Source organism: Schistocerca americana, chromosome 2 (genome assembly GCF_021461395.2).
Source record: "Schistocerca americana isolate TAMUIC-IGC-003095 chromosome 2, iqSchAmer2.1, whole genome shotgun sequence".
Lineage (NCBI taxonomy): Eukaryota > Metazoa > Arthropoda > Insecta > Orthoptera > Acrididae > Schistocerca > Schistocerca americana.
The window spans coordinates 123535160-123559360 of NC_060120.1; positions in this window are offsets into that span (position 1 = coordinate 123535160).

Sequence of the window (24201 nt, forward strand, 5' to 3'; positions counted from 1 at the left end):
TTTGATGAACCAATAAATAGCCTTCAAGATTATTTTTCATGCTCTATTACACATTCATGTATTAATCCTGGTAAGTAAGAACAAAAAAATTTCAAGTCGCCTTCCAGTTAAAAATAAGAAGTAAGCTGCAAGTCCCTCCATATAGAAATGAACAGACATACCTTCAGCCGATAAACTCTTTTCTTTCAGTCTAGCTGGAAGTTGGTAGACCCTTTTTTGCTTGGACCTAGGTCTCCCAGGGTCACGGAGTTCGGACTGATTAAACACATCACGGTTCGGATGTCTAGCACGCCCGTAAGTAGGATCTGCTTCATCACTTTAATCCGTTGGATCACCATCACTTGACATGTTTTAAATGGTTCAAATGGCTCTGAGCGCTATGAGACTTAACATCTAAGGTCATCAGTCCCCTAGTACTTAGAACTACTTAAACCTAACTAACCTAAGGACATCACACACATCCATGCCCGAGGCAGGATTCGAACCTGCGACCGTAGCAGTCGCGCGATTCCAGACTGAAGCGCCTAGAACCGCTCAACCGCTGCGGTCTGCCGACATGTTTGACGGAAGTACAATTTCATGTAGTGGTTCTAGAGGTTCCCTGCAGATATAGTGAGCCATGCTGCCTTTATAGCCATCCATAATTGCAAAGTATTGCCGGTGCAGGATTTTGTGCACAATGTGAGCTCTGGATTATATAACACAAATGTTCAATGGGATTCATGTCGGGCGATCTTGGTGCCCAAATCATTCGCTCAAATTGTCCAGGATGTTCTTCGAACCAATCACAGACAATTGTAGCCATGTAACATGACATCCCTGTTTGGGAACGTGAAGTCCATGAAGGGCTCCAACTGGTCTCCAAGTAGCCCAACATAACAATTTCCAGTCAGTGATCGCTTCAGTTGTACCAGGCGACACAATCTGTTCCATGCAAAAACATCCCACACCATTATGGAGCCACCACCGGCTTGCACAGTGCCTTGTTGACAACTTGCGCCCATGCCTTCGCCTACCATCAACTGTTACGAAATGAAGTCGAGACTCATCTGATCAGGCCACGGTCGCCTAGGGTCCAACCGATATGGTCACGAGCCCATGAAAGGTGCCACAGACGATCTCGTTCTGTTAGCAAATGCACTCGCATCATTCGTCTCCAGCCATAGTCCATGGACGCCAAATTTTGCCGCAGTGTTCTAATAGGTACGTTCGTCGTACGTCCCACACTGATTTCTGCGGCTATGTCACGCAGTGTTGCTTGACTGTTAGCACTAACAACTACAAAAACGTCCCTGACCTTTTAAACCTCGTGTACGTGATACTACCGTCGCTGTGTATGTGCATATCGCTATCGAATGACTTTTGTCACCTCATTGTACGTAGGCTGAATACTGTAAATCCATCCCTCTAATTATATTGATGTTGATGGCTGCAACTGAGGGAATTGAAGAAGCCGCTGTTGCTAATCTGCGTAGTGTAAGATCCTCATACTTGGCCGGAACCTACATGCGGTTGTGGACTCGCACGGCTAGCGCATGCCAGCTGAGATGCCCGCTGCTGTTTGTGTAGCAGCGGCGCTGGAAGAATAAGGACGGGAGCCGCGGTAAATGTGACATTAATTGGCCGTCTGCGTGGGCGGCCATGGGCGCGACATCCCGCCGCTGACGCAGACGTCGACGCCGCCCAGCTGAGAGCAGCGCGCGCCATGTTTGAGACGGCGCGCCCAGACGCGCGGCTAATAAGCTACCCAATTAGCGTCTCGTCAGCACCTCAATTACGCTAATTATTTGGGTTTTCGCGGTGGGCGGTAATCAGCTCAGACCCGGAGTGGGGGGGAGGGGGAGGGCAGCCGGGATGGCCGCGTCGTCACGTCGCGGCTCAAAAGGGGGGAGGGGGAGGGACAGGAGGAGTGTGTCGCACATGACGAGACGAGGGTGCACTTCCGGCTAGTCCATCGATCGGATACTGTTCCGTAGTCCGCAACGCCTTCAAGACTCACATAATGGCTCAAATGGCTCTGAGCACTATGGGACTTAACTGCTGTGGTCATCAGTCCTCTAGAAGTTAGAACTACTTAAACCTAATTAACCTACGGACATCACACACATCCATGGCCGAGGCAGGATTCGAACCTGCGGCCGTAGCGGTCGCACGGTTCCAGACTGTAGCGCCTAGAACCGCTCGGCCACTCCTGCCGGCCTCACATAATGGTCAGACCACCTTGTCTGCGAGTTCCTCTACGACTCGTTTTATGTTGATTTCAAGATTTCTGCAGGGTGGCCAAGATAAAAAGAGGCCCCTGTTGTACTGAACGTGATGGCGTTACTTCTTAACGCTAGGGCGGCGCTCGAGCGGTGTCACGTGACGCCGTGCGGCGATTTAGTGATAAGTGCTGCGTTGTCAATAGTCAGTTCGATGCTTGTTGTGAAGACTGTTCTTAAGTATGCCTTTTTTTCAATCGAGCAGAGAGTGTTTATTGTTGAAACTTCTTTGGATGTAAATCGTTTAAAATGTTAATTGAAATGTTCACGAAGTTCATTCATCAGAAAATATTGAACCTGTTTACGAGCCTGCGGTAAGAAGTCAACCGAAATCAACTAGACGTTTTTCCTCCCAACTAAACACAAACTAAGGTCACGCCAGAACACGTTGAAAGCAGAATCAGAAAGAAATTATTATTTTCCGAAAGTGAATTGATAACGAGTGATACGAAATGTAGTGTGTTTTAAGCATAAATTTTGAAAATAAATTGCCAGTTTCCGGCGAGAAACGCGTAAGCAATGAAGCAGAATTTCAGATACGGTATGTAGCATGTTAGTAAATACAGTAAATAGCCGTTTTCAGTAAATGAAAATGTATTTATGATTATCTATCATGTATTCGTGCAATCTCGGGCTAATCGGTATAACTGCGAGCTTGGTGTATTCACTTTACCGGCTCAATTCATGTGATTCACATTCTCGCCTTGGTTTCTTTTCTAGAAATCACCGCCAAAATTTCTAAAATTTGTCGAAAAACAGAATCACCTCAAATTTCCAGTGACGCAACACGCTGCCTGATAAAGAAAGCCGACCGGAGTGGCCGTGCGCTTCTGGGCGCTACAGTCTGGAGCCGTGAGACCGCTACGGTCGCAGGTTCGAATCCTGCCTCGGGCATGGATATGTGTGATGTCCCTAGGTTAGTTAGGTTTAAGTACTTCTAAGTTCTAGGGGACTGATGACCTCAGAAGTTGAGTCCCATGGTGCTCAGAGCCATTTGAACCATTTTGATAAAGAAACTGAAGCTCGCAAAAGGGGAAGAGGAAACACAATGACACTGCACAGGTTGAGAGGGTATGCAATGTTACTTTTGTGACTGCAAAATCGAGTCAGATTCAAAATGAACTAGGCAGTATGAATCCACCTACCGGTATGGCGTGGTACTCTTTCCGGCCTGGATGCATCGGCTGATTCGATTGGGAAAAGGTCTCATAGAAGCTGTCGTAAGCTCTCCTGTCCGCAGCTCGTGGTCGTGCGGTAGCGTTCTCATTGCCCACGCTCGGGTTCCCGGGTTCGATTCCCGGCGGGGTCAGGGATTTTCTCTGCCTCGTGATGACTGGGTGTTGTGTGATGTCCTTAGGTTAGTCAGGTTTAAGTAGTTCTAAGTTCTAGGGGACTGATGACCATAGATGTTAAGTCCCATAGTGCTCAGAGTCATTTGAACATTTTTTTTATGCTCTCCTTTCGAATGCTGGCCCAAAACTGTTGTATCTTTGATATTCTGGATACTGTCACTGGGATGGAATTGGCATCCGACCTGGTCACACACATGTCCTATTGGGGAGAGATCTGGGGATCTTCCTGGCCCCACTTATACCTCAACAGAACACAGATGTGTCATTGAGACACGTGCCTTTTTGGACAAGCGTTGTCCTGTTGGAAAATGGGACCACAATATTGCAGCACATGAGAACACGGGATGTCCATGACATACCACTGTGTTATCATTTCCCTCAGCCATCATCAGTCGTGACCTGAAGTCATCTCCGATGGGTCCCCACGACATAACGTCCGGAATACCACGGCTATGCCTCTCCTATACAATGGAAGAACTGGACCCCTCCCCAGGACCCTGTCGTACTTGCCGATGATGGTCATCCAGATTATTATAGAGTAGTGATTCGTCGCTGAACACAATGTGAGACCATTCATCAGTAGTCACTACTTCGCATTCATGGAATCACTTGAAATGCTGCTGTTTATATTGTGTGGCGTTAACGGAAGACAGCAGATGGAGCGGTTATTCCCTACTCCGTCTGCTGCTAGTCTCCGAACCAAGTTGCGGAACGGTACACAATGTTGTAGGAAGTTTATTACTTTTTCTCGGATGTCAGGCGCAGAAGTAAAACGATTACGATGTGCTTACTGTACGTTAAGGTGATCCTCACTTGTGGTGGTCAGACTTGCTCCACCAGAACTTTGACGATGGATATGGCACCTCTCATCATCCCATGCTGTCCAAAATTGGGCCACTGTCACATCTGAATACTCCAAAAACCACGATTCGAGCGGCTGGTCAAATGGAGAACAATAATGAAGCCCCTTTCAACCTCTGTCAGGCGCTACAACGCAGTCTCAGACGAGTATGCGGCAGCACATTCGCAGTGATCACTCATCACATATCGCTGTTCACGCCCTTTACATGTCTTACCAGGCTTGATAACAATACTTAACACGAAAAACACTAAGGCCCTCTAGCTGCAGATATACCTGTCACATACAGCTGCGATTCTTAATCATTTACATATCCACCAATGGTGTGAAAGTGTATGAAGTTACGTTGATAACCGTCCATGTCTTGTGGGTGCTTCACTTGTTTTGTCAGACAATACATTTATTCGATACTTGTGTGCCGTGAAGATCGTTACTCCACTGTACGCAACACAACTAGACTGCTGTGACAAGAACGTGATCCTTTGAACAACTACACATTCCATATCGTATTGTTTATTGTGAATATAATCTACGGAACGTACTTACCAAATACGACTGCCTCACTTGTTTTGCTGATGAATTACGAAAAATAAGGAAGAATTGAGGGTTACCAACAGTATTTTTTGAAGTAATTACTGAATTTTTTGGTCCTTTATTTACCGAAGTATAGTTTTAAATGAATTTTAAAACTATTATTTTATGTGTATATCGTTTTATGTTTTAAATAGAATATCATAATACATAAAAAATCTTTTCTCGTTGTAGTGAAGTCTTACTTGGGACCCCTCACACAGCAGGATCTTCAGACTGCCCGTCACCAATGTCTGAACTGTGGACTCTGCAACAGAAAAAAGAAAACTGACTTGTAAATCACACTTATGTGTCTTTCTGGTAGTATTTCACACACTGATTTGAATTACAATGCCTAGAAGTCTGTAATGAAATAAATACTGTTAAAGCAGATTACTGCTGTAGGAACTTGCAAAGACAGTATATCCTATCGGTTAAATTGTATATAAGAACTTTGAGTTATTAAAGAGTATCCCCCGAGATATGTCTTCTTTTATGGTGAGAAATCAGTTTAATGGTAAATTGATCGATATTTTTAGCTGTGTAATTGCTGTCAGTCCAAATTTACAGTTTGATTGATAAACGCATACCTTCCAAAAACGTAAAGATAAAAGGCCTGTCAGACGATTTGGAATTTGCTTTCTTTGAAATAACTGAAACAGAACAAGATACTCAAACCAACTGGGTGTTGCAACATATTTAACATTTCAGAATGATATAGTGTTGATACTCATGAAATTTCATCATATGCATCGCCACTTAGCAGTTAGTGAGCAAGGCAGTTCAAACCAGAGGCAGATGTCCTACGGCATGTAGAACCGCACGAAGTCAATTGGTCGGGTCAACGAAGTGTTAGTGCGTATAAAGGGATTGGGTTGGAGGGAATGCATCCGAATAGAGAAAGATATAAGTTTTTGACATGTGGTCCTGTTATCTTCTTCGAACTACGTATAATTCACTGGCTAGTATCTCAGGAAAAGGAGCACAATACACCTTTGCCTCTTCTTGTCAAACTACAGGTATATTTCTCAAAACCACTGACGTGCATGAAGAACTTTTTCCTTGTAAAAGCAAACGCTACAGGTTCCTATCTTGTCTCTTTTCAGTAGGTATTTCTTTCACCCAAAACGTGGTCCGAATCGTCGATCGTTGTATTCATTACTGTACAAGCGACAGACACTTGCGTCAGTCAGGAACTTGACAAAACAGTTATGACGAGTGTCAGTACCTTCGTTTCCATGTCAGTCAGCGAAAAATTTCTGCAAGACGAAGTTACGATTCTCTAGACCGCTTTCTTCCTTTGAGGCACACCAAAGCACGCTTCAAACTTTCGCGACACTCTTACATTTGATTCTTTTCGTAGATGCAGAAAAGCAAACACATAAAGTACACACAGCACACTTTTTGAATCATTATGAGTGTAATCGCTTATAACGATGGGAGATTTCCTGCAAATTAGGGAACTGCCAGAACGATTCGGCGATAATTTTTTATGTTCTAGATATTTCATCTGCGGAAGGTCATTAGACAAAAATTTCGCCACACCCACATCGGTTCAGAAACACTGCTTTAAACAGTGCTGAAGAGTAAGGAAATGTTTAAGAACATGAAAAAAATATAGTCCCCACCCAAATGGTTTGCTTTACCAACAGATTAACTTGTGATGTATTATTAATTTGGATGTATTACGTCCTTGTGTGACGCCGCTGAAAGTAGACCATTGCTGCCTGTTTGTAACTAAAAATTCCCAGTGATGCTATTATGGGGTCATGGTGTTCAGTGCCTTACTTCATGTACACTGCCGGAAAAAGATCATATCATCAAGAAAGAAAGTGCGACTTTAACGAAAGTTAGTATGCTTGTTTCTGCATTTGAAATCTGATGTATATTCAAATTTCCCGCCATTCGCATAAGAGTGGCGATAGTAGCACCACTATAAGGATGAAAATAAGGTTTGCTTTAAATATACGCTGTCAGCGTTAGTTACCTTTGATAATGGACATGGTGAGCTGATGTTAGTCAGGAATGCTATTATGGCGACAAAGACGCCATTATCATCAACAACAAAAAAAATGGCTCTGAGCACTATGGGACTTAACATCTATGGTCATCAGTCCCCTAGAACTTAGAACTACTTAAACCTAACTAACCTAAGGACATCACACAACACCCAGTCATCACGAGGCAGAGAAAATCCCTGACCCCGCCGGGAATCGAACCCGGGAACCCGGGCGTGGGAAGCGAGAACGCTACCGCACGACCACGAGCTGCAGACTATCATCAACACCTCACTGAGTTTGAATGAGGTCTTGTAATAGGGATACGAGAAGCTGGGCATTCCTTCTGCGATAACGTGGAAAGACTTGGTAGGAATGTAGCCATTATATATGACTGGTGGCAGCGGTGGACACGGTAAGGTCGGTTTCCGGACTGCCATGTAGCTCTACCGAAAAGAAAGACCATCGTGTTCGTTGTATGGTACTGGAGCAACGTACTGCATCTGCAGCAGCAATCTGAACTGCATACGGCACCGGTGTGACACAACGAGCAGTTACAAATTGGTTACTTGAAGGACAAAAAAAAAAAAAAAAAGAAAATGGCTCTGAGCACTATGGGACTTAACTTCTGAGGTCATCAGTCCCCTAGAACTTAGAACTACTTAAACCTAACTAACCTAAGGACGTCACAAATATTCATGCCCGAGGCAGGATTCGAACCTGCGACCGTAGCGGTCACGCGGTTCCAGACTGTAGCGCCAAGAACCGCTCGGCCACTCCGGCCGGCACTTGAAGGACAGTTTCGAGTCAGACGCTGTGCTGTGTGCATTCCGCTGTCCCTAAACCACCGCCATTTGCGACTTCATTGGTGTCAAGCGATATCTCACTGGTGGGCAGCATGGAGGTCTGTGGTGTTTCTGATGAAAGTTGATTCTGCCCCAGCGCCAGTGATGGCCGTGTGTTGGTTAGAGGAAGGCTAGTTAAGGGCCTGCAAATAACCTGTCTGCGTGCTAGACAAACCGCACCTACACCTGGAATTATGAACTGGCATACGATTTCGCATGACATCAGGGGTAGTCTCGTGGTAATTCCACGTATCCTTAATGCAAATTTTTACGTCAATTTCGTGATTATACCTTTTGTACTGCCAACCATAAACAGCACTCCAGGGAGTGTTTTCCAACAGGATAACGCTCGCCCACATACCGCTGTTGTAATCCAACATGCTCTACAGAGTGTCGACATGTTGCCTTGGCCTGATCCACCACCACATCTATCTCCAATGAAATACTTCTATGACATCATCGGATGACAACTCCATTGTCATCCACATAGGCCATTAACCGTACCTGTACTGACCAACGAAGTGCAACAGACATGGACCTACATTCCACAAACTGACATCCGTGACCTGTGTAACACAATGCTTGCACGACTGCATGGTTGCAGTCAACACACTGGCGTTTACACCGATTATTAATGTATTAGCATTTCACATTTATAATGACTTATCTCGACCTTAAATGAACCAGTAATCTTGCAAGGTTAACCACTTAAATGTATTCCTGAAATTCACTATCCTACATCAAGTACGTTTTGGTGTTGCGATTTTTTCCCTCAGCGTATTTCCGGTTTGGTACTAAATTTAATCCACGTGGGCGGTTTGGGAGATAGGATGAGGGAATAAATACGTAAGTTGCGGGTAGTCGGACAATATCTGAGGCATGTTAAATAATGAAACCACATCCCTCAATATTCTAGAAGAACAATTATTATCTGTAAGTTAGCCCTGCATCAAACGTGATCATAATACACTAAAAGAAGAAGGGTATAACCATGGAAACTGCATGCACATTTCTTCAGTGGAGTATTAGAGAAAAACGAACCAGAAATATAATTTAAAAACTGTACATATGACCGTCTAAGCTCAACAAAATCTCAGTCAGGCCACATGCTCTTTCAGCCTGAAGAGTAAGTTCCATAAATAAGAACAGGAAATAATTTTTCGGAAGTGTCGTGCCCACTGTCTTTTCACATAAGTGATGCGACTTAAATAACAATAGTTGACAGTCGCTGAAGCATAGATGTTCATAGATTTTCCCCACATTTGTTCTATAAGTCCCCTGATTACGTCCACGTTAACACGAACGTGGATCGTTGTTGTTCGATGTAACAAATTTTTGAAATAAATGCGACCGAAGGGCCAGGAAGGGCATCCGGCTACCCTCTGGAACGAACATTACCGAATCAACATTAACGCGTCGACTCCGCGAAAAACACGGGGTAAAGAACAGAGAAGAGAAGAAAATAAGTTGCACTTTGCCGTCCACACAGTAGTACTGTCTAATACTGAGAAATTTACAGAACGCAAGGTAGACCTTCTGATGAAGTATCAGAATACTTTTCTGTCCAGTATAAGTTCGAAAACGTGCACCCATATCCATATTAAAAATATTCCCAAATTTTGACGTATCCAGTTCCGAAACCATGCACTGATATGCAGGGAATCCTTAAAAAATGAACAGCTTACCATCCTACAACTGTTCGGGAACTCTGACGGCCCACTGGGTTCCCTCTTGAATGTCGACGTATGCTCCGCCCTACACAGTATCATAATCACTCTTTTCTATACAACCAGTAAACAAGGTGAACCAGAAATCCACCGACAACTTTCGGAAGTTGTTTAAAGATTCCTTCTGAGTATTTTGGTCTACGGCACCTGCGGTCTCCGATGGCTCGTTACAAAGTAATAATGTAGCTATGATTTTTTAGGTTTGTCAACGTAGTCACCATTGTTTCTGTGAAAACATGTTTACAACAATTAAAAAGCCTGTAATATGTAATAACTAAACCGTAAAAAACGCATAGCAATGCAACATCCTCAGACGACACACGTACACTTTTATTGCACCTTGAGCGTGCCAGAAGACCGTCATCATGACTTTACCGGCTGAAGGTGTGGCTTTGAACATTATCTTCAGAGGAGGGGTGATGTGGCGCCACTCCATGGATTGCTGTATTGTTTCCGGTCCGAAGTGATGAATACAAGTTTCATCCCTTGTGAAGATGTTCGAAAAAAACTGTCACGATGAGCTTCATAACGTGCAAGCAATTCTGCACAGATAGTCCTTCGAGCAATCCAGAGGGCACACACCTTTGAGTATCCCAAATGATAGGCGAGGATGTCAGCATTACCAAAAGAGACGTCCAGTTGATCAGCGAGGTGTTTGGTCTTGATTCGTCGATCACTTCGAACGAGAGTGTCCACACGTTCCAAAATTGCACAGCTGGGTGTGGCTGGCCTGCAGCTGCTTGCTGCGATGATGACAGATGCCTCACCTACCGACTCACCGCGGTTTTGTTCACTGCCACGTCTCCCTAAACATTCTGCAAGTGCCTATGAACATCTGCGGTGCTCAATGACAGCTCTCTGCTTGGAAAACACCTCCACTACAGACGCCATTTTGAAGGCACTTCACGAAACTGTAAGGACTGAAGCGGGAACATTCCACGATGTCCCACAACAAATTCGAATTTTTTCAATCGAAATTGGCAGGAAAAAATGTGAACGCCCCTCGTACACTGGTTTTTTGATGCTGACATTTTGCAATCAGAAATGGGTTTCTTCTAATAATCAGGAAGAAAAAAATGTTCAGTTGTGTGTGAAATCTTATGAGACTTAATTGCTAAGGTCATCAGTCCCTAAGCTTACACACTACTTAACCTAAATTATCCTAAGGACAAACACACACACCCATGCCCGAGGGAGGACTCGAATCTCGGCCGGGACCAATAATCAGGAAGGCAAGATTTTTTTTCTGCAAGTAAGTGATACTGTTTTGCACTAGCAAACTGTTTTATTATTAGGGAGATCATCGTATGAAGCCCTTAACGTAGCGCCAATATTGTTACAAACTCTTAAAATTCTAAAAAAAGAATAAAAATGCGACACGTGTCGCATTCCCGGCGTTATTATATTTTGAAAATACAAAAAGGTAGTCCAATTTGTTTGAGGAATCACGCTTTAGCTGCACGTCTGGCGTGGACGAGATTCGTTCTCAATTTCGGTGCTCGTCTAAAAATAATAAAGGAGACGGGATTTTGTTAAAATCACAGGTACAAAAGATGAAAGAAACAGCCAAAACGAGAGAGCGAAGAAAACCTTTTAGTGCGCCTGAAGGCGAGGAGAAGGCGATAGCGGGTGGCTTTCTACTGGTAGGTGAAGTGGGGAGGGAGATGGGTAGTCAATATGAAAGTGGTGTCTGCAGGAGGCGATCAAACAACTGGGAACAACAGGGATTCGCCTGTTACAGTTGGACAATGAGTAATCTTAAGTTTGTATGAAGTGACTTGGGAAACGGTACAAGGGAGCTTTGCCAGAATAATGGAGACTTCGTGGCAATAACGTCATATTGTGAGTTGTATGTATGCATACAATGACTTTTTAAAATAGTCCCATCTCTTACGCCAACAGTAGCCACGGCTACGACGTTTTCGCTTGCTTGCATAGTGAGTTTTTAAGAAGATCTTTCAAGAACAGGATTCTGTTCATTGGAAGTAATACGAGTTTCTCCTTCTAAACTGATGGACTGAATATGCCTGGCATTTTAAAACTTTGTGTCTGGCCGGGACGGTGGGGACTTTAACCCAGAATCTAGCTTTCCTCTGCTATGCAAAGATGCGGGTTCGGTTCCCGACCTGGTACGCAGTTTTAACATACCAGAAGTTTCTAAACAACACATTTAATGTTATACTTCATTTATTTATTTTTTTTGCCAAGGAGACAAGGAGACGCTGAGTGAATGGTGAAGAAATGTAATCATAGAATAAATGTCATGGAAGCCACGTCGGTCAACAACTTGATATGGCCAGCAGCAATTGCTACTGATCGTTGTTAAGAATTTATTGTATACGTTGAGAGAAGAATTAATTTAATATGCTCGATTATGAAAGCACATTCTATCTCCTGGTGATTTCACTGTATAAAAAAGTTTGTTTGCAGTTATATTCCTTATCGAACAGAACAGAGAAATACCACTTTGTTGCGATACGTAATATCATCTAAAATGCAGACTTTAATTAACATACTCGTTCCTTCTTGGCAACAGTATGCAAACGATAATTCAAACAAATAGTGGTTCACTGCTACCTTCCTTCACTTTTAAGATTTTAAATATTACACTACATACGTGCCAGTTTTATTATGATTTATTTGTCGATAAAGAAATAAACGGAAACTAGACCAAATTTGAACACTGAGAGGAGAATCGAAGTTCTTCAGCATACAGTTACTAAAAAATAAGATCGAAAAGTCATGATATTTGATGACGCGTCTTCTTTGTTTTTGCATTTCCAGAATTAAAAACAAGCTGACAATGGTTAATCGTGCCGCGCGGGATTAGCCGAGCGGTCTCAGGCGCTGCAGTCATGGACTGTGAGGCTGGTCCCGGCGAAGGTTCGAGTCCTCCCTCGGTCATGGGTGTGTGTATTTGTCCTTAGGATGATTTAGATTAGGTAGTGTGTAAGCTTAGGGACTGATGACTTTAGCAGTTAAGTCCCATAAGATTTCACGCACATTTGAACATTTTTGGTAAATCGTGCTGAAACCACTTTGGATCATTCAGTAAGATGATTCGCAAGAAACCGAAGCCAAAAGTACATTCTGATCCTTATATTTCGTTGTTAGACGGACATATATTACAGTGGAGTGCATGGAACTTAGTGTCTGCAGATATGTGCATACCAACAAAAAACACAGATTAATTCAGGCTTTGACGATAACGAGCCAGTTTTCAAGGGAATAGATTAATGATAAATAGTCCTCGTGAGAATACCACGCTATAGTGAAATAATGGCATACGTCATTCACCTTCCTGAGAGTAACACCCAGCTACCAGGTGTGTACTAATGCTGCAATATTCTTCCATTCCACAGTTAAGATTTCGTTGTGTACCGTTAATACGTGTGGTTAGCAGTGAGATGAAGCTGTGCTAGATTGCGATGGGACAGGCTAGTGGGCCATCTTTCACCGAGCGAATGCTTTGAGCAAATGGGTCGGGCACATTAATACTTCGTAGAAGTTCTGAGGAACAACTCAGTGTGGGAAGACACGTAAGACGTGAACCCGATTTCATCGTCACAGATTACGGGTTGGCGGTTGAATACACTTTAGACAACTCTCATCTTCTAAGGTGTGATCTAAAATTTTCCGCTCGGTGTCTTACAGTCCGGAATCGGCTTGTTAATGAGGCAAAATCTATGTGAGCATTCAGGAGCATTCAGACAAACATCCCACCGACGCATCAGCTTCAAGATACCCGTTTCATAAAACACAGCAGCCTGCTGCTCTCCGACACGAATCGTCGACCCTTCAGGCGTGGTAATTCCATGGAAAGAGATGAGGACTATGGGGCGGGTCCTCGAGTACTTGCCGTAATGGATGAGGCTGGGCTCCCAGATGGACCGGCGTCTTGTGACCAGCACGGAAATTGGCCCACCATTCCAGAACGGCGGTTGTCGACAGACAGGCTGTCCCATAAACATTCTTTATTCTTCGATGGATGTCTACTAGTTTTTGTCTTTTGGCATCCAAGAAAAGAATAACAGCAGGTTGGTCCTGTTTGGACGCAATTTGACAATAACGTATCCACAGTTAAGGTTTGCGCACTAACAGCACGCTCATCGGAAAGACAGGAATGGCACAGTAACCCCTTTCCTTTCTGTCAGGGTCGCGCAACATTGCCCTCAAACAGAAACTTCTTGATACCCCTTATGTCTCACGGACTTCTCAGGACATGGAAACCGTTTTATCAGTTCCACACCTTATTTAGGAAACCTTCATACACTACTGGCCATTACAGTTGCTACACCACGAAGATGACGTGCTACAGACGCGAAATTTAAGCGACAGGAAGAAGATGCTGTGATAGGCAAATGATTAGCTTTTCAGAGCCTTCACACAAGGTTGGCGCCGGTGCCGACACCCACAACGTGCTGACATGAGGAAAGTTTCCAAACGATTTCTCATACACAAACGGCAGTTGACCGGCGTTGCCTGGTAAAACGTTGTTGTGATGCCTCGTGTACGGAGGAGAAATGCGTACCATCACGTTTCCGACTTTGATAAAGGTCGGATTGCAGCCTATCGCGATTGCGGTTTATCATATCGCGACATTGCTGCTCGCGTTGGTCGAGATCCAATGACTGTTAGCACAATATGGAATCGGTGGGTTCAGGAGGGTAATACGGAATGCCGTGCTGGATCCCAACGGCCTCGTATCACTGGCAGCCGAGATGACAGGCATCTTATCCGCATGGCTGTAACGGATCGTGCAGCCACTTCTCGATCCCTGAGTCAACAGATGGGGACGTTTGCAAGACAAAAACCATCTGCACCAACAGTTCGACGAGGTTTGCAGCATCATGGACTACCAGCTCGGAGACCAGGGCTGCGGTTACCCTTGACGCTGCATCACAGACGAAAGAGCCTGCGATGGTGTACTCAACGACGAACCTGGGTGCACGAATGGTAAAACGTCATTTTTTCCGATGAATCCAGCTTTTGATTACAGCATCATAACGGTCGCATCCGTGTAAGGGGACATCGCGGTGAACGCACATTGGAAACGTGTATTCGTCATCGCCATACTGGCGTATCACCCGGCGTGATGGTATGGGGTGGCGTTGGTTACACGTCTCGGTCACCTCTTATTCGCATTGACGGCACTTTGGACAGTGGACGTTACATTTCAGATGTGTTACGACCCGTGGCTCTACCCTTCATTCGATCCGTGCGAAGCCCTACATTTCCGCAGGATAATGCACGACCGCATGTTGCAGGTGCTGTACGGGCCTTTCTGAATACAGAAAATGTTCGATTGCTGCCCTGGCCAGCACATTCTCCAGATCTTTCACCAATTGAAAACGTCTTGTCAATGGTGGGCGAGCAACTGGCTCGTCACAATACGCCAGTCACTACTCTTGATGAATTGTGGTATCGTGTTGAAGCTGCATGGGCAGCTGTACCTGTACACGGCATGCAAGCTCTGTTTGACTCAATGCCCAGGCGTATCAAGGCCATTATTACGGCCAGAGGCGGTTGTTCTGGGTACTGATTTCTCAGGATCTATGCACCCAAACTGCGTGAAAATGTAATCACATGTCAGTTCTAGTATAATATATTTGTCCAATGAATACCCGTTTATCATCTGCATTTCTTCTTGGTGTAGCAATTCTAATGGCTAGTAGTGCAAATTAGTTCAGTTCTGAGCAGTAAACTTGCGTTTAATCTGTATTCTAGGTTAAAAAATATCACTGAATCTCTTGGAAAGTTGGGGCGTTGCTGATACAAGTGTTAACGTAGTACGAATATCAATCTGAGAGACAACTTCTCAGCTCTCTGCCATTAATAGTGTCATTCTCTGTGCCCGCTCCCTCCCTATCAGAGATCGTTCGGGACGCGGAAAGTTGCTGTCAGTAAAATGTGTGTCCAGCGATAAGAGTGTTTACATAACAAAACTGTTGCATCCTTGAGCCTCCGGTTCTAGATGTACCCTTGTCCGGTTAGTGGCTGACGCCAGAGATCTTTATTTATGGAAATTTAAAGTACAATCAGCTACAAATTTTACATATTCACATACACCTTTACCTTTAACCCAAATAAATACAAACTCATTTTGATTAATTTTTCTTTTGCTACGAGTACACAAAGCAAGTGGAGAGGTTGAGTCATAAGCTGATTTACCAAAGTCTTTACTATATCAAACATATGATAGGTACGATAGGCTATTACATCTCTAGCATTAAAACTGCCCCCACCCTCTGCCAACCCCATGTCATAAAAAATGTTCAAAAACGAACTCATGTTCATCTCTACCAAACAGACGTATCAGCTCATCATTAGTTTTAGGCGAACCAAAACACGTAATGAGTAGAGCTAGAAGCATTCGCACACAGAGCAAACTGTCGTGAAATCGCAGAACTGTATCGCCACAGATGTACCAAGCCCCTGCCGTGTTTGACGTAAACTGGTAGGGCCGCGGACATTTTGCTGTGCTGTTTCTGTTAGCGAGGCGCCACTCGCAGAGCGCCCCCGCAGGCGCGCGACACCGGAGACGGCGGTGGCGGTGGCGGCGGCGGCGGCGGTGTGGGAGACGTGACGCGCGCGCCGGAAGCACCCACACCCACACCCCGGTCCCCCGTACCCCCTCGCGGAAAGCGATACGGCCGCTCCACGCCGCCTGCAGCGCCCCGCGCCGCGCTGTGTCAGTTCCCACCCGCTGCCTCTCCGCCGCTCTGCAGACGTGTCAACAACAGCCGCGTGTGCCGCTTTCACATTCCAGATCGCGGTGCGTCCGAAGAGATCGGAAACAATATTCTCGACGGGTGTTGAAGAGCATCGCCGGTCGGGACACGAGGCTGCAACGTTTCCTACATTTTCAGCTATTTTCAGCCACGTTGAATCTCTCATGCGGTTCTCATGATGAATATTCCTCTGAACAGAGAAAATTTACTACTAACATTCCACAGGGTTCAGTTTTGGGACCACTCCAGTTCTTGCTATACAGGTTGATTCAGCTGTCACTATCGGTGAGTTTTATGCAACCTGCAATGGCTTCAAAAACCACACGCGAGGATTTCATATTCGCTCATTCACAAATAATTCCGATTCCAAAGAAAGCAGGTGCTGGCAGTTGTGAACATTACGAAGCAATAAGTTTAGTATGTTATTTGCAAAATACTAAGATTAATTCTTTACAGAAGAATGGAAAAAGTGGAACAAGCAGAACTCTGAGGGCAGATCAGTTCGGATACCAAAGAAATATACGAACACATGAGGATATATTGATCCTATGACTTGTCTTAGAAGATAAGTTAACCAAAGGAAAACCTACAGGGTTCAATTCCGGAACCACACCAGTTCTTGCTATACAGGTTGATTCAGCTGTCCCTACCGGTAAGTTTTATGCAACCTGCAATGGCTTCAAAAACCACACGCGAGGGTTTCATATTCGCTCATTCACAAATAATTCCGATTCCAAAGAAAGCAGGTGCTGGCAGTTGTGAACATTACAAAGCAATAAGTTTAGTATATTATTTGCAAAATACTAACATTAACTCTTTACAGAAGAATGGAAAAAGTGGAACAAACAGAATTCTGGGGGCAGATCAGTTCGGATTCCAGAGAAATATACGAACACATGAGGATATATTGACCCTACGACTTCTCTTACAAGATAAGTTAACCAAAGGAAACCTACATTCATAATATTTGTAGACTTAGAGAAAGCTTTTGAAGATTATGTCTGAAATACTCTCTTTTAAATTGTAACGGTTGTTGTTGTTGTGGACTTCAGTTCAGAAAGTGGTTTAATGCAGCTCTCCGTGCTACTCTATCCTGTGCAAGATTCTTCATCTCCCAGTACCTGCTGCAACCTACATCCTTCTGAACCTGCTTTGATCCCTTGATACCTCTGAAAATGTCCTACCAACCGATCCCTTCTTCTAGTCAAGTTGTGCCACAAACTCCTCTTCTCTCCAATACTGTTCAGTACCTCCTCATTAATTATGTGATCCACCCTGTTGTGGATTGGCAGGAGACCAACCCACTAACTTTAGAGGAAGCCGAAAGGCACGCGTTTAAGCTCACGCAGGCTGGCATGAGGTCTGGAACAGGACAAGGAAATTAGAACTTAGAGAAACGGAAGCAGATGGTGGAATACTTAACTTTAATCCATTAATGTTGAACGTACCTCTTGTCTGTACATTATTTACAATATCAATAGTAACTGAACATGGCACCTTGCTAGGTCGTAGCAAATGACGTAGCTGAAGGCTATGCTAACTATCGTCTCGGCAAATGAGAGCGTATTTTGTCAGTGAACCATCGCTAGCAAAGTCGGTTGTACAACTGGGGCGAGTGCTAGGAAGTCTCTCTAGACCTGCGGATGTGGCGGCGCTCGGTCTGCAATCACTGATAGTGGCGACACGCGGGTCCGACGTATACAAACGGACCGCGGCCGATTTAAAGGCTACCACCTAGCAAGTGTGGTGTCTGGCGGTGACACCACACACCCATCTAATCTTCAGCGTTCTTCTGTAGCACCACATTTCGAAAGCATCTATTCTCTTCTCGTCTAATCTATTTATCGTCCATGTTCACTTCCATACATGGCTACACTCCATACAAACACTTCGTGACACTTAAATCTATACTCGATGTTAACAAATTTCTCGTGCTTGCCGCTGTCAGTCTACATTTTATATCCTCTCTACTTCGACCATCATCAGTTATTTTGCTGCCCAAATAGCAAAACTCATCTACTACTTTAAGTGTCTCATTTCCTAATCTAATTCCCTCAGCATCACCCTATTTAATTCGACTAAATTCCATTATCCTCGTTTTGCTTTTGTTGATGTTCATCTCATATCCTCCTTTCAAGACACCGTCCATTCCGTTCAGCTGCTCTTCCAGGTCCTTTGCTGTCTCTGACAGAATTACAATGTCATCGGCAAACCTCAAAGTTTTTATTCCTTCTCCACGGATTTTAATTCCTACTCCGAATTTTTCTTTTGTTTCCTTTACTGCTTGCTCATTATACAGATTGAATAACATCGGGGATAGGCTACAACCCTGTCTCACTCCCTTCCCAACCACTGCTTTCCTTTCATGCCCCACCACTCTTATAACTGCCGTCTGGTTTCTGTACAGTTTGTAAATAGCTTTTCGCTCCTTGTATTTGACTCCCGCCACCTGCAGAATTTGAAAGAGAGTATTGCAGTCAACATTGTCAAAAGCTTTCTCTAAGTCTACAAATGCTAGAAACGTAGGTTTGCCTTTCCTTAATATATCTTCTAAGATAAGTCGTAGGGTCAGTATTGCCTCACGTGTTCCGACATTTCTACGGAATCCAAACTGATCTTCCTCGAGATCGGCTTCTACCTGTTTTTCCATTCGTTTGTAAAGAACTCGTGTTAGTATTTAGAGAAAGGCTATCTACAAAGGCTGTCTGTATAGTAAATAGATGGCAGTTATAAGAGGCGAGGGGCATGAAAGGGAAGCAGTGCATGAGAAGGGAGTAAGACAGGGTTTTTTTAGCCTTATGCAATCGGTACTCTGAGCAGGCAGTATAGGAAACAAAAGAAAAAATTAGAATAGTAATTAAAGTTCAGAGAGAAGAAATAAAAACTTTGAGGTTCGTCGATGAATTGCAATTCTGTCAGAGAAAGCAGAGGATTTGGAAGAACAGTTTAACAGAATGGAGAGTGCCTTGAAAGGAATACGTAAGATGAATATCAGCAAAAGCAAAACAAGGATAATGGAATGCAGTCGAATTAAATCAGGTGTGCTGAGAGAATTAGATTAGCAAGCGAGACATTTAAAATAGTAGATAAGTTTTGTTATCTGGGCAGCACAATAAATGATGATGGCCAAAGTACAGAGGACACAAAATGTAGACGGGCAAAGGCAACAAAAGCGTTTCTGAAGAAAAGAAATTTGTTTTCATCGAATGTAGACTTAAGTGTTAGGAAGGATTTTCTGAAAGTATTTTTACGGAATCTAGCCATGTATGGAACTGAAACGTGTATGATAAACAGTTTAGACAAGAAGAGAACAGAAGCTTTTGAAATATGGTGCCACAGAAGAATGCTGGAGATTAGGTAGGTGGACCACATAACTTATAATGGCCGCGCGGAATGGAAGCGTGGTCTATGGGCGCCATGTCACGGATTGCGTGACCCCTCACATGGGTATGGGTTTGTTTGTTGTTCTTAGCGTAAGTTAGTTTAAGTAGTGTGTAAGTCTAGAGACCAATGACCTCAGCAATTTGGTCCCTTAGGAATTCACAAACATTTGAACTAATGGGGAGATACTGAGCAGAACTGAGAAGAAAAGAAATTCGTGGCGTAACCTGACCAGAAGAAGGAATCGGTTGATAGGACACATTCTGAGACATCAAGGAGTCTCCAGTTTCATTTTGGAGGGAAATATTGGTGAGTAGCTGGGTGGGAGGGAGGGGGTGTGTGGAATTGTATAGGGTGATCAAGATATTAATACAGTAAGCAGATTCAGAAGGCTGTAAGATGCAGTAGTTACTTGGAGATGAAGAGGCTACACAGGATGGAGTAGCATGGAGAGCTGCATCAAACCAGTCTTCTGAATGAAGAATACAACACTTTGCTTCCTACATGCAAACTGCTAGGCCTACAGAAAAAATGAACAGAACACTTTTGTAGGACCTTTAATGTTGCTAAACTTTGTGCTGACATACATTTTCGCTAGAGGGTGTAGTTTTCAAATTATTAAAGCAAAACGTACAAATGTGACCCTCCAGCACGTTTTTCTTGCATAACTCGGAAACTGTGGCCCTCAGCGAAAACTATGATATTTAAGTACATTAAATTTCCTTCAAAATGGTCCTCTTCATTTTTTTAGGGCTAAAAGTTTGCAAGAGAATATGAAAATTAGTGTGTGGTATTTGAAGGTGTTGCAGGTTCCACAAATCCCATCAGTAGGGGCAACTGTATCATCCTGTAGATAAATATCCCTCCATCTTAATTAAACTGATCATGCAGGGACGATACTCTTTGCTGATGGTGCAAGCATCATAAGAGAAAGATAACCGTCTTTGCTGATGATGCAATAGTTATAGGAAAAGTTCTCCCCCCCCCCCCAAAAAAAAAGAAAATCCAGTAAACTGGAAAAGCCAAATGAGCAACAAAAGAAATTTTGAAAAACATTATTAACTGGTTCTCGTTAAATGGCCTATCACTTTTAACAAAAGAGAAAGTAACTTCGTTAAATTCTGTGCAAAGAAAAAATATCTTCATCATTAACAGTACAACAAAGGGTTTCTCTCTTGACCAGGAATCAGACTATTGAGTTCAAAGGCTTCAGTCCAATAATATTTGCTCTACAAGTAATTATTTATTTTCGTGATAAAGGTATTAGAAAATAAGCTTCCTTTACAGCTTCCATTTATTGATGTCATATGGAATAATTTTCTTTGACAGTCCAACAAATGGACACAAAATCCTCACTACAACTGTTTAAAAAATACGCTGTACTGGCAACAGCCTCACAATACGTTTACTCTCATAAATTTTCTTGCAAAGATGGTGAAACTTTTAATAACAAATTAAAATCATTTCCATGTGACAAATCATTCTATCCTTTGATGAATTTGCTGCAGATTGAGATAAAAAAATCCGCTTATTTATATTGCAAGCAAGTCAAAATGTATCTAATTTATAAAAGTACTGACACACTCCATATCATAACGACGATGATGTTGATCACGGTGATGATGTATTCTGCCCATCGGCAGGTCCAATACAGCAAGCTAAGCATTTCCTAGTACTCCTGGTTTTCCATCATCATTTCGTAGCTGCGCGTCATATATTTACGTTTATGTCGTCCATTAGCTGCCATCTTCATCTAGCTCTGGTCGTTTTGCCCGTCACTATTCCTTCCAGTGCATCCTTTATTATGCAGTATGTTCCCATCTACTATCCTAGTCAGTTTTTTTTCCTCTTCTTAATTGTTTCCAGTATTTGGCTTTTCTCACTCAGATTGTGTAACACAAAGACATTCCTTACTTTATCTGCCAATTTCACGCCACCCATTCTTCTCAAAATCATTCAATCATGTCTCGTCTCTATTCGTAACACTTAAATTTATTCTGCAATTCTCTTTTCCAGAAATAAATTTCGCGTATCTGCATTTTATATCCTCTCTACTTCAGCCATCATCATTTATTTTATTGACCGATTATCAAAACTCGTCTACTAGTTTTACTGTCTGGTTTTGTTATCTAATTCCTTTATCGGTACCTGATTTAATTCGACAACCTTCCTTTACCATTCTTGTGCTTTCGTTGATGTTCATCTTATAACATACATTCCAGGCACTATCCAATACGTTCAACTGCTCTTTGGGGTACTTTGCTATCTCTGACACTATTACAATGTCGTCGAAAAACCACAAGGTTTTCTTTATCTTCACCATGAACTTTACTCCCGTTTCCAAATTTCTCCTTGGTTTAGTTTATTGCTTGCTCACTACACGGATTCAATAACATGAAACATGGGCTACAGTCCTGTCTCACTCCCTTTCATGCCATTCAAAATGTGACTGCACTCTGATTTCTGAAAAGTTGTAGTTAACCTTTCGCTTCCTGCATTTTTTCCCTGATACCGTCACAATTTCAAAGTTTGTAGTCCATTAATCATTAATAAATACTTTCTCGACATCTGTAAATGCTAAAAACGTAAGTTTGGTTTTTTTAAACCTATCTTCTACAATAAATCCTACATTTCTCCCAAAACCAGACTTATCTTCTCCTAATCGGCTTCCACCAGTTTTTTTTTTTTCCATTCTCAATTAAAATAACTTGTGTTGGTATTATGCAACCATGACTTACTAAATTGATAGTGCTGTAATATTCATACGTGTCAGCACCTGCCTCTTTGAAGTTCAAATTATTACATTCTTGTTGAAGTCTGCAGCCTTTCTCATGTATCTTACAAACCAGGTGGAACAGTTCTGTTATCACTAACTCTCCTAAGATTCTGATTAATTCTGAGGAACTGTCTTCTCCAGGGGCCCTGTTTCGACTTATGTCTTACAGTGCTCTTCCAAATTCTTCTCGCAGTATCAATTCTCCATCTTATCGAAATCTACTTCCTCTTTTCTACAACGATGTCTCCAAGTTTGTTTCCTTTGTACACTTATATACCATTTATGTATTCCTTTTAACTTTCAGCGTTCCCTTGCTTAGTACAGGTTTGCCGTCTGAGCTCTTGATTTCCACAAAGCTGTCTCTCTTTTCTCGAAAGATCTCTTTAATTTCTCTGTAGGTGGCCACTATCTTTCCCCTAGTTATGTATGCTTCTACAGCTTTGCATTTGTGCTGTTCCATTCTTTCATTGCCCATTTGTTCCTTGTGTCAAAATCAGTTTTTAGCGGTTTGTGTTCTCTTTCGCCTGCTTCACTTGTTGTTGTTTTTTTTGTATTTTCGCCGTTTGTCAATTAAAGTCAGTATTTCTTGTGTAATCCAAGACTTCAATTAGACCTCGTATTTTAACGAGTTTTATATTCTGCTGCCTTCATTATTTCAACGCTCAAAGTAATCCACTCGTCTTGTAATAGGTTTCTTTCTACTGCCTCAATCAGTCGTTGTCTGACGCTCACTTTGAAGCCCCGAATAACCTTTAGTTCTTCCAATTCATCCACGTCCCATCTTCTTAGTTTCCTGTACTTACATAGTTCCTTATGTTTTAATCTGCAGTTCATAACAATAAATTGTGGTCAGAGTCATCATCTGTCCCTGGTACTTCCTTAGAGATTAGAGTATGGTTTAGAAATTTCTGTCTTGCCAATACATAACTAATCTGAAACCTTCTAATGTTTCCAGATCTCGTCCACATAACTAACCTACTTTAATTATTCTTAAACCAAGTGTTAACAATGGTTAAATTACGTTCTCTGCAAAATATTGCCAAAAACTTCCTGTTCCTATTGTCGAATTCCCATCCCCAACCAAAATTAAATTTTCGTTTCTCTCAATTATCTGAATAATTTCATTTGTCTCGTCATTCTTTCTTTCAGTCTCTTCACCTGCGGAGCTAGTCCTCGTAAACAAAAAGGCAAATGTTCAAAATTGTTAATATCCACTGGCTGCTTTGTATTCATTTACTAATTTCTAACCGCTATTGAAACGAAGCAATGTTCAAAATATTAAACACATTCAATTGCTAAATATTGATCATATTTCGATGACAGGGAATGAAACTCTCTTTATTCCATTTTGCTAAATTTTAGAGGTGAAGCAAAAGTGAAGCAAAAACGGTTTCTTAAAAAAACATATGAAGTGATAATTATGTGTGTGTGAGTGTGTGTTTATGTCTGTGTCTGTATGTGTAATACGCAAAGGAAAACATTGTTAGTAAACATCTTTCCAATTTACTTAAGATTTTTGCACATTACTGTAAGAAACGTGTAGACACGTATAGACTGTTTGACTTACACACACACACACACACACACACACACATATATATATATATTGCTGTTTTTTATGGTTTATTGGTTTATTATTAGAATACTACTACACAATCTGAATTTGCAGTCACAATAAGGAAGGGTTAACTTCAGAGAGAAG